This window comes from Sorex araneus, chromosome 1 (assembly GCF_027595985.1).
Source record: "Sorex araneus isolate mSorAra2 chromosome 1, mSorAra2.pri, whole genome shotgun sequence".
In the NCBI taxonomy this organism is placed as follows: domain Eukaryota; kingdom Metazoa; phylum Chordata; class Mammalia; order Eulipotyphla; family Soricidae; genus Sorex; species Sorex araneus.
This window is the reverse complement of record NC_073302.1, coordinates 413,542,871-413,555,151: the sequence shown is the minus strand read 5'-3', so window position 1 is coordinate 413,555,151 and position 12,281 is coordinate 413,542,871. Positions and strand designations below refer to the sequence as shown.

The following is a 12,281-nucleotide window of genomic DNA, read 5'->3' as shown; positions in this document are numbered from 1 at the left end:
TTCATGAAGATTCCCAGGAGTGTACCAGTCTGCATCAATATCAGCTGATCTCCATATGATCCTTCCCCCAAAGGACGGTGACTGTCTAAAACAATATTTTCCCATGCTAAATAACCTACTACCACTCTGTTTCTGATTCTAGAAACCATAAAGTTTATATAACCCTTCATACTATCCAGAAGGAACACTGACAATTCATGAATTCTCTCTTTTTTTTTTTAATTAAATTGATCTTTGAAGATCATCTTTTTTTCAAAACGAGATTCACTTGTATTACTTGTCATTCTGTTTATCTTAGCCCAATGGTACCTGCTCACTCCAGGAACACAGAGATCTCCCTCCCTCCCTCCCTCCCTCCCTCCCTTCCTCCTCCCTCCCTCCCTCCTTCCCTCCCTTCCTCCCTTCCTTCCTCCTCCCTCCCTCCGTCCTTCCCTCCCTCCCTCCCTTCCTTCCTTTCTTGTCCTGGTTATGTTTTTTTTTATTTTAAATTTTGAAGCTCAACCTGGATTTGCTCAGAGCTCACTCCTGACTAAGTGGTCAAGGGACCATATGTGGTGTTTGGTAGCAAACCTAGGTCAGTGATGTGTAAGGCAAACATATTGACTGCTGTTTTATCTCTCTGGTTCTAAACTATTTTTAATTCAGTGAAGAGTAGTCCACATTTGAACATGAAATTACATTAAATGCATATTAAAACTAAGCTGTATTTTTCTTCCAGTGTTAAATTATTTAAACTATATATATATATATATATATCTGTATATAGGCAGTATATCAACACTCACAAATTATCAAATTACTCTTCTTTCCCACATGTCCCTTTGTTTGTATTACTTAGCTCTAGGCCCTGTGGTGCTCAGAGAAAGAACCATGTGGTGTCTTAGCCTTCCACATGCAAAACATTTGGCCTAAGCCTTTGACCTCTTTTTTGGGGGCCCTACATTTTAACTGCTTGCTTAATAGTCTACTTCCTGATACTATATGCAAAAGCTATAATTAGATTCAATTTGATGCTTCATAGGATAGAAATTATCAACTGCTATGAACTTGTGGTCTTAAATATACAAGTAAGAAATCTGGGACTCAGAAGTGGCTCCTTTTTTGAATGCAAAATGATGTTTGGAATGAAGTAGGGACAGAGATTTCTGATCAGCTTGAAAACATTTTAAAGGTTATATTTCTTCATACCAAATCATTCCATCGAAGTTACTCATAAGGCTTCTAGAATGAATCAACCAAGTAATCTACAGAAAGTGGTGTCATCTAAGTTAACAACTCAGCATACTGACATGGTTTAGTGTACTTAATCTAGATTTAAAGTTTAAAAATCTATAAACTGGCTTGTCAAGAAGATTACCATTATTACTTTCTTGTATCTACAAGTTTTTCTGATCTCACTTGGATTCCTACCGCCAAATGAAAACAAATATAAACAATCCAAACAGCTCTCTGTACCTACACCTAGTACAGCTGACATTGATGTGCTTCCTCATATTCCACAACCCACACTGCTCTGTCTTCTCCATGAAAACGGTTTTGAATAAAGTCATCAAATGGCATAGTTATTGCTAAGTCCAACGGAATGATTTCTACTCATTATACGAGCCTGTCCACACAATCTATGACAGACAGTCCTCTTCCTAACACTGTATTTTCCTGACCTCCTGGATACGACCCTCTTCAGCTTGTTGCTTCTCTCTCTTGTATTACTATTTCCCCTAAGCCAGTTAACCTTCCACTTCCCTTCTTCCTTTGATTCTTCCCTAGGGTATCTTATCAACGTCACAGCCCCCCTCTGACAAAATATCTGATTGCACTGCTAGAGAAAAGTCCAAACTTCCCATGGGATTGTTTCCCAAGCACTCAAGCTGAACCCACCAAACTGGCTGGTCTCCAATGTTCCCTGAGTCACTCAATTTTCAGTTAACTTATTCCCTGAAATCTCTCCTTAAGAAAACTAATCCAGATTCATAGTTCAAATATTCCCTCCATGAGAACAAATACAAATTAATGTGCTTGGTTTGGTTTTAACATTTTTTCAAGCTTCAGTTGTATAATTACAAATCCCCAGGATGACATACTCTTGTTTGAAACTGAACAAGTCTGAAATATCCATGTATAGCCTTTTCAACAAATGGTGCGGAGAAAGCTGGGCAATCATTTGTTTTAAAAAAAAAAAGAAGAAGACCTCAGATCCCTATCTCACACTGTGCACAAATGTTATTTCGAAATGATAAAAGAGCTTGATATCAGACCTGCATCTCTAAATCACATGGAGGAAACTTAGACAAAACCTTACATGACATAGACTCCAGAAGTATCTTCAATGATTCAGCGCCACTTTGCAAGCAAACAGAATCATAGATAAACAATGAGACTACATTAAATTCTTCTGCACTACAAAAGAAATGATGGTCCAGAAAATAAAGGAACCCACAGACTGAAAAAAGAAATTGCTCAGCACCCAACTGACAAAGGGTTAATTACCAAGATTTATAAAGTACTGGTAAACCTAAATAAGATAAAAGCAACCAAGCCCAATAAAATACAGGGAGAAGTGATAAACAGAAACTTCATCAGAGACTTACACATGACTAAGAGATGTATGAAACAGTGCCCTGCTTCACTGATCATCAGGAAATGCCAATCTAAACAACAATGAGATATCACTTTACTCCAATGAGACTCTCAAACACCACAAAGAATGAGCACAACCATGTGTTGGTGTGGATATGGGGGGTGGGAGGGAAAGGGACCCTCATCCACCACTGGTGGGAATGTTGACTGACTGGCTCAACCTTTTTTGGGAAATAATATTGACACTTCTTGTAGGATAACATAGCCTCAGGTAGTTTAGGTTTATTGGGTTACTCCCATCACTGTGCTCCCATTCCTCTGTGTTTATTTGTAGCTTCTTTCTTAGTGTTCTGTTGACTTATAAATATTGTTTTTCTCTTCTCCTTGAGTCCTTTGCATAGTTTATTCAGAGCCATGTCCTTTTTGTATGGACACAGGAAGACTTAGCAAATGCTATGCTTTTATAACCTGGGAGTCATTTGACTCTACATGATATTTTCCTCCTGGGCATCAGTTCTCTCGACCTAAGCCTCAGCTGCCCTTACTTCCTAGCACCCCCAAAAGCAGGGTCCCAACGAGGGACGAGACAGACCCAGGGCAAGTGGTGAGTTGTGTGCTACCCTGGCATCGAGATGGGCCTGGCCAAAGTGCCTAATGCTTAACTATAAGTTAAGAGCTTGATCATGGACAAATGTTGTCATGATCCAAACAGTGATAACTAGATTTGGACCCTGCTAGGGTTAGGAATGATTAATCTGGCCTGAGTGCTGTAGTCTGAGTCTGGCAAGATGTTGCCAGGAGAGCTGCCTTGCAAGCCTCAATGTATCTCTTGCTATGTCCATACAAAAATAACTAGTATTAAGATGTTAATGAGTGTTTGGAATAAGGAGAGGAGAAAAAAAACCCTTAAGAGGTATTTTGCCTACTGGCAGTCAGGAAGGGCTTTGGAATGCCCTGCCCTGAGGAAGGGCTTTCTTATGTTGATTTTGCTACTGGCAGTGTGTAACCTAGGGGCAAGGGCAAGAGAGGAAAAAGGGAGGAGAGAGATGGCAAGGCCAGATCCAGAGATCCAGATAGAGATCCAGAGCCCGGAGAGAAGCAGAGAGAGAGAGAATGAAATAAACTGATCGAGCAGCCAGTTTGGCCTTCTTGCTTCCGTCGCCTGCCCTTGACCGACAACACACACAGAGGTTCCAGAGCATCAAACGAACGTTGGCGGTGAGACAGAGCCTCCCGAAGAGCCCAAGAGTGCACACACCCGTCTGCGAGCCTTAGTTTTTAACAACTTTTCAAAAAATTAAGTAAGAATTGAACCTCCACATGATGCAGCAATCGTACTTCTGGGCATCTACCCCAAGGTCCTAAGAAAATATTTGCCCTACTGTGTTCACCTCAGCACTATTCACAATAGCAAATCTGGAAAAAAATCTCAAGTGTCCAGGAAGAGATGACTGAATAAAGAAACTATGATATATACACAATAGACCACCTCTCTGCTATTTAAAACAATCCATTATGTAATCCATTATGCAGATGTAACAACAGGGTTATCATGCTGACTGAAGTAAGTCAGAAGGAGAGGGGCAGATACAGAATTACCTCTCTCATATGTGGGATATAAGGAAGTATAGCAAGGGAATAACAAAAGGCCAAAGCAACAAAATCTAAAAACTGGTCTACAAAATGAAGTGTCCAGTGTGTTGGGGGACCCTGAGACAAGGGAGGCGGGAAATGAGGACCACAGAGCTCGGTCTGGTACTGGAATATTGTATACATGAATCAGTGCTTACTTTGGTAGCACATATACTAAAATATTGTCTGCATGAACCCTTACACTTGACAGCATTGTAAAATTGTAATACAGTGGTTAAAATATAATTAACTTTTTTTTTTTGCTTTTTTTTGGGTCATACCCAGAGGTACTCAGGGGTTACTCCTGGCTTTGCACCCAGGAATTACTCCTGGCAGTGCTTGGTGAACCATCTGGGATGCCAGGGATCGAACCTGGGTTGGCCACATGCAAGGCAAATGCCCTACCCGCTGTGTTATCACTCCGGCCCCTACATGTGGGGAGCCTCCATGGGACCGTGCTTCGTGAACACCTGTTTCTTGTTGGTTGCACCGTGTTTCGTGAACAACACCTGATGGGGAATCAGGATGTCTTGTCACGCTCACAAGTTATGGCTAGTTTATCAGCTGCAGACACTTGGGGGCAGGCAGGCAGGGAGAGGTGTATGAGGGGGGAAGCTGCCTAGCTAGTCGGTTTCTCCTCGTTCGTCCCTCTCTCCTCCTCCTCGTCATTTCCCCTCGTTCCCGTTTCTTCCCCCTTCAATGGAAAGTTCCTGAATAAATCGCAGCAAGAAGGATCTCCGAGTTGCGTGTTTCTTCGCTGGTCGAAGCGGCACGCGACACCTACATTCTTTTTTTTTTCAAAATCACAACTGTCCTCAAACTTTGCTCAGCTATTTCACAGAATTTTATTTCTGACAGTTACTCAATCAGTTGGGCTCAAATAATTTTTTTTAAATCAACTAAAATTTCATCATTTTATAAAGGAAAATTGAAAACTTCGGTGTACTGGGATTATCAACTATAATATTTTTTCCTTTTAGTCTATTATGAGAAGCAGTCTTTAATATCTAAATAGTCTATTCACTGTTACCCCACACCCCAAAGTTTCCTGGCCAATCTATCTGTGCAGCTATTGTTCTATTTCCTCTCCACCCATCTCCTGAGTGAAAGTAAGCTAATTTAATTTGTTGAAAAAGTCATCTAAGACTGTTATGAAACTGAAACCAAACATGGGAGTAGCGTCCTTGTCCTCACACGGGTGCAGCTATCTCTCCCTTTACGGTCTGAAAGCTGTCAGCTATCATGAGTTCTCAGATTTGAGCCATATTTGTATGGGTCTCTGCTTTAAATGCTAAATTACATATTCAGATCTTTATCAAAGCTTTCCTTCACTCCTAATCAAATGGGTGGATATGAAAATAATTTATTACAGGTAATAAATTATATATCGTGAACCTATGTTTTCTTAAACACGCAGGGAAGTGTTTATAAATATTTACTTTTGTCCCTAAAGAAATACTACTTATAAAAAATTCAGAGAGATCATTGTTTTAATTGTTTAAGAACAGCTGATCAAATATTTCAAGTAAATAAAAGGCAAATTACTTGTACATGCCAGATAAAGCTTACTCTGACAAGATTCAAACCTGAGCTCTTCTATCATGCACAAAAACCTTCCTTGGTTTATTACTTTTGCTCCATCTGGTTTTCCGTGTGGCCAATGAAAGTTACTAAAAGTCTTGTTTTCCTACGAATTTGAAAAATACTGCAGAGGACAGCAGAATTCCAAACCTTTCTCCCACACAATTACTCTGACACGGAATGGGAGGCACTGGGCCTAGCAAAACAAAGCAAAACAAATCATCATCCTGGCAAGTTATGTATTTTGAGGAATGCAGTGACTTATCTTGCCAAAGTCATAGAAAAAATTGTTTTCAAAAGCTTAGATTACAGTATGGTCAGATTGTAAAGTCTTGCTATTATATTTTCTAAAGTGCTAGCAGTCATTAATTAAAAAAAAACCTACTTAGGAATTTTTTAAACAGTGCAAAATAAATATATGATTTTATAATACTATTATAAGTAGGAAAATGTAATTTTCTATTTTACCTTTCTAAGTGTTCTAATTTTTGGTTTTAGGAATTGAGACTGTGTAGCACTGTAGCACTGTCGTCCCCGTTGTTCATCGATTTGCTCAAGCGGGCACCAGTAATGTCTCCATTGTGAGACTTGTTGTTACTGTTTTTGGCATATCGGATATGCCATGGGTAGCTTGCCAGGCTCTGCCATGCAGGCGGAATACTCAGTAGCTCTCCGAGAGGGACAAAGGAATCAAACCCGGGTCGGCCGCGTGCAAGGCAAATGTCCTACCCGCTGTGTTATCGTTCCAGTCCTGAGACTGTGTAGTTAACTGAAAATCATTTTAAGGAAAATATATGGAAGCAGGAGCTCTGCATTCTAATTGCACCTTCACTGAGTTTCTTTTTGCATTTCGGTTACCTTAAGTATGCGTACTCCCGTTTATTCACCACAGTGTCCTCCTTAAAGATTGTAATCATTCCTGAGTTTTCAACCACAATGACTCCAGAATACTGAAGAACAAATAACTAGGTTCTCCAAAATTAACTCTACTTGCTTTAGCATTTACTGAACCCGTAATACAAGCCAGGGACTACGCTATGTGTACTGTGCTGGGAATTAACTATACATGAATTTTGTCACCAATGAGAGGACACATTAGTGCAAGAGAAAGTGAAAATTATTAATTCCAGGGGCCAGAAAGATAGTATAGCAGGCCTGGCTAAACTGAATTCCATCCCTTGCATCCCATATTGTTCCCTGACCACCACCAGGAGTCATTCCTGATTGCAGACCCAGGAGTAATCCCTGAACAATGCTGGGTGTGGCCCAAAACCAAAACCAAAATAAACAAAACTGGCAAATTCCAGTATCATCTTGTATTGACAAGGCACTGTGGTGACCCAAACAAGGGGAAAATAGGAACAAATGGGGTTTCAAAACTTGATGTTTGAGCTGAGTTCTTAGAAGAACTAAATAAATGCAGAGCTCAGGTAGGCAAAATGATGAGAACATCCCATATTGCATGTGTCCTACAAGCACTGAGGTAAAGGTAGAATTCCAAATTGTATGGAGTAGGTCAGAGTTTGCAGATGAAAAGGAGGGAAGTCGTGAGATTAAGATATTTTTACCATTTGGCTAATCATTTCCAAGTAAGAAGGTGACTAGACATCTCTGAATCACTTTTTAAGCTAAGGGATGAGTCATGCTGCATCCCTTTTGAAGCTGTATGATCCACCCAAACTCTCTCCTAACATCTTAGCTGTACCCCTACTGATGTACTGAAGGTAGAACGCCCTGTCTCTTTAAGGATATCAGTAGCTCTAGGGCAGCTGCTCAAAGTGAATGCAAGGGGAATTACACGGAAGTGGAGGAAGAAGTCTTAAAAAGACAAGAGAAACATCACAGAGGTCTAAAGTTAAGAAAATAGTTTGAGTGAAAAGGAAAAATGAGAGAACCAATAAACTCAACCAGAGGGTTGAGTTCAAGTCTGTCCAGAAGTCAAAAGGCTTTCTGAGAGCTCATTAGCAAACAATAGTTCTAAGGACAATTTTTCATTATCCATATGGATACTTATGGATATAGTGAAGTTCATTAGTAAAGTAAAAAAAAAAAAACTGCAAAGGCAATCAGTGAACGGTGCTCATTATGGAACTCATTACAGGTAAGGTGTCTTGGTTTTATATAATAGCAGTCATAAAAGTTTGGTACTATGGAGAAAAAAGAAGAGAATTTTTCCAAAAAAATATATGCTGGATACAAAGTGATATCCTTCAGTGAAGTCAAGTGTACCTGAACAATGCTGCTTTGGAAGGACTGGATTCCAGAATGCATACGAACTAGTTCTTTCTCATCTTTCCAGCTTCTCGGGAACTGCAGACTGAAGACTGTTTACGATTCTCTGAACACTGCAGACTGATTCGTTGGTCACATCACCTATGAATTCCTCCTGTAATTCTATCATTACACCACTCTTTTGGGTTTCCATCCAAAAGACGGAATTGGTAAATCCTAGACTTGCCCAAGAAACCTACATTCCTGATCACTCAATAATGATAAGAGCAGCGCTAGACACTCGTCAACTATTCAACTGCATCAGGCTGCGCTAATATTATCATTTTATACAGAAGACACAGGCACAAAGAGACTAAGAAACCGACCCAATGTCATGGGTACTAGTGACATACTGGTTAAGCCCACACTGGTTCTCAAGTCTGAGCTCTAATGACACCGCTGCACTGAAATGAAAAAACTAAGGCTGGCCCTAGGAATTGCAACCTATCACCTTCCTGGCAGTCTTACTGAGGATTTGTGCTCAATGACGTGCTTGAATTGAGTATGTATTTCTCTACAAAGATGAAACCTATATTATCATATGAAGTATAAATTAACCATCTAATATTTCTGTAAAGTACAAAATCTTCTCTAAAAATATCTTTGTTGAAATTTAATTTTTACAAAAATACATAGCTCTAATTGGCACACCTAAAACGTGCTAGGAATTGCCAATTCTATGATAGGAAAGTGTTTAATGAAAACCCTTGGCAATTTGAATATTATATGATATTAAATTATACTATAATTATTTTAAAGGTCAAGAATTTTAAACATTTAGTCTTAAAACTCTCCACCTCAGTGTTGCAATCAGAAAGTTAAAGAATGTATGAAAATATCTAATTATACAAAAGACACAGAAACCTACTAATTTAAAAACCTTTAAATAAGATGTACAATATTTTCCCACATGGGTTTTTTTTCCCCTGTATTGCATATATGAAACTTATAAAGAACATTTAAAAATGAACAGAGTACAAATTTTCTTTTCCAGTACTACCTTCAAGGAAGACAGGATTAAATATTTGGAATAAAATATTCAGGCCAGAGATATAGTACAGGAGTTATGGCACTTTCCTTGCACATGGACAACGCTTGCACCTCATTTGGTCTCCAGAGGGGCTGGAGCAATAGCACAGCGGGTAAGGGCATTTGCCTTGCACGCGGCCAACCCAGGTTCAATTCCCAGCAACCCATATGGTCCCCTGAGCACCACCAGGGGTGATTCCTGAGTGCAGAGCCAGGAGTAACCCCTGCGCCAGGTGTGACCCAAAAAGTTAAAAAAAAAAAAACATTTGGTCTCCAGAGTCCTCCAAGGAGTGACCCAGAACAGAGAGTAAGATGTATGCCCAGAACAAAAACAAAACAAAAATAACACTATTACTTATTGAAGTGTAGGAAACTCAGTGAAGCTATTGTACTGGACACCACAGTAAATTTACAAGAAAAAAAAATTAACTTAAACCCCGGCCAGTTTGATCTCTTCAGGAATTTACAGTCTAACAGGAAAGGGAAAAAAAAAATGAACCAAGAGAACAGATGTTAAAGCCATCTTGCAAACGTTATTACTGAGCCAGGAATGTATGTAGCTTAGTAACAGAGCACATATTTCAACGGGTGAGACCCTGGATTCAGTCCCCCAAACAACAAAGTATTAGTGCACAATTCTAAAAAGTGTCAAAAAGCAGAAAGCTGATAGATAGTAAACTTTGGGAAAATATGAGTTAGGGCCATGGGATTTTCATCTAGACTCAAATGACCATTATAATCATCATCATCATCATCATCATCATCATCATCAATATCATCATCATATCATCATCATCGCGTTGATCCTCAAATTTCTCGAGCGGTCTCAGTAATGTCTCCATTCATCCTTTAGAAGCCTCTCTTTACTTGTCCTTTCCAATGGTGCTGCATTGGAGGTTTTTTCAGGGTCAGGGGAATGAGATCATCATTGTTACTGTTTTGGCATATGAATACGTCATGAGGAATTTGCAAGGCTCTCCCATGGGGGCAGGAAACTCTTAGTAGCTTGTCAGGTTCTCCCAGAGGGAGAACTAAGCTATAAAATGTCACTTCCGGGAGCTTGGTTTTATAGTCTCTGGATGTTGGCTGTTGGTGGGATTACATGGCGCCGGGGGCAGTCCCTGGGTGTGACCGCTTAGCTAGAGGAAAATGGGAAATCTGGGCAGAAGAGGCCCAGTCCCGATCCGAGCAGGTTTGGAGGTCTCACTCATGAAGGAACCAGTAGAAGAACCCAGGTTTGTGGGACCATTATAAAAGTATCCATAATTGCTCAAGTTTCACAGTTTAACAGCAAAGGTCTGGATAGAGCACTATATAGTATATATAGGTAGTGAGATTCATTTTTACTCCATACTTCTCATGCTCCCAATTTAAACTGGAACAGAATGCATGATAAGAACAGGATTGGGGCTGGAGCGACAGCACAGCAGGTAGGGCATTTGCCTTGCACGTGGCCAACCCGGGTTCGAATCCCAGCATCCCAGATGGTCCCTTAAGCACCGCCAGGAATAATTTGTGAGTGCAGAGCCAGGAATAACCCCTGTGCATCAGCGGGTGTGACCCAAGAAGCAAGATTTAAAAAAAGAATAGGATTAAGTTATTTCCCTTATTCATTTCTTTGAGGTCCAATTTAGGTATTGGGTGGTCTATGGATATAAGAGGAAGAAAGAAAGAAAGAAAAAAGGAGATAAGAAGTAGGAAGTGAGAGAAGATGAAGAGCAGAATTATATATTTGTTTAGTACTATTTTTCCTCTTCTTTTACGTATTATTTAAGAAACTGCATTCTTCTATGAGAAGTAAATTCAGACATGAGATGAAGAACAACAAGCAAATAAAAAAAGGTAAGCTATTTCAGTTGGAATGATAAACATATGTTACCATCCTTTAAAGAAGGTAAATAGCAAATGGAAAATAAGAGGTTAGGGGAATAAGAAATAAATGTGAATGTATAAAACAAGTAGATTTCAATTGCATTCAATTATTTCACCCAATCATCTAGAGGCAAAGACTCTCTAAAGAAAATTGCATTGCCTTCTCTACGTTGTCCTTGGAGAGCCAGTTAGTTAACAGCCTACCCCTGCTTCAGAGATGACCATGCAACTTACATGTCAAACTCATTTTAAAGTGTCAATCATGTCCATTTCAATCTAATTAGTTTGGAAAGTAGTGTCACTGACCTGGAACTATGCAGACCGTTTATTATCATATCATTTGATCAATCTGACACTTTACCTTAGTTGAGTTTGAGACACCTGTAGCCAAAATGTAATATCCTTTCTCCCACTCACCACTCTCACTCTGGATACAATTTCCTATTTACAACTCAATTTATCTCTATGAATAAGCATGACCATCTATACAGAAGCAATCACAAAATCCCCCTTATTTAAGATTTCACACACACACACACACACACACACACACACACACAACACATGATAAAATCAGATTTGGTCCTTTGGTGTGGGGGTTGGGCCACATCTGGCAGTGTTTGGCGATTGCTCAAGGTGTTTGGGTTGTTATTCCCCATGGTGTTCAAGGGAGCATGCAGCGCCTGGAATTGGATACAGGTCTGCAGCATGCAAAGCACACAGGCCAGTTCACTGCTGCAGATCTGAGATTTTTCATGTCCGAGAAATGATAACAGAAGGGCGGGAGGAAAAGCAGACACACAAGAGAGAGAATATGCAGGGAGAAATTTGGAACAGTATGTGGAGAAGCACACTTCTTTTTTAAATACCAGATTAAGTTACTTTTATTTATAAAAGGCGTCTATAGGTCCAAAACCCATTATCATCAGATAAATTTAAGTTTTGATAAAGAAACATTTTCTCAGGTTCATAGTATTTAATCTTGCAGGGAAGCCTGGCAGGGTTGAAGTGAGGAGGTAAGACTCCTTCCAGAGAGGTCAGAGAAATCGGAGAAACAGCCTCTGGCCTCGAGGGGAGGAGAGATGAGAGCAGGAGGGCGGGATGAGCACCATGCTGTGAGCAGATCCTCTGAGAAGTTCCTGCTCGATCAAGCAACAGCGATCGCCCAGTCCACAGCCTGGCAGGAACAGGGAAACTGCCAAATCTTTCCTTGTTTCAGCTTTTGCATATTTAAAAACTGATTTGCAAAATATTAAAATAAATAAATACACAAACAGGTCGTCTTATCTCTAAAACACAAAATAGCAGATTGAATCAGG

General features: G+C 39.9%; 1 protein-coding gene across 1 annotated transcript in view; it reads right to left on the bottom strand.

Moving 5' to 3' along the window:
- MDFIC (MyoD family inhibitor domain containing) overlaps positions 1-12,281 on the bottom strand; it is a 95,509-nt gene that overhangs the window by 27,401 nt on the left and 55,827 nt on the right. The gene's annotated exons all lie outside the window — the stretch shown is intronic.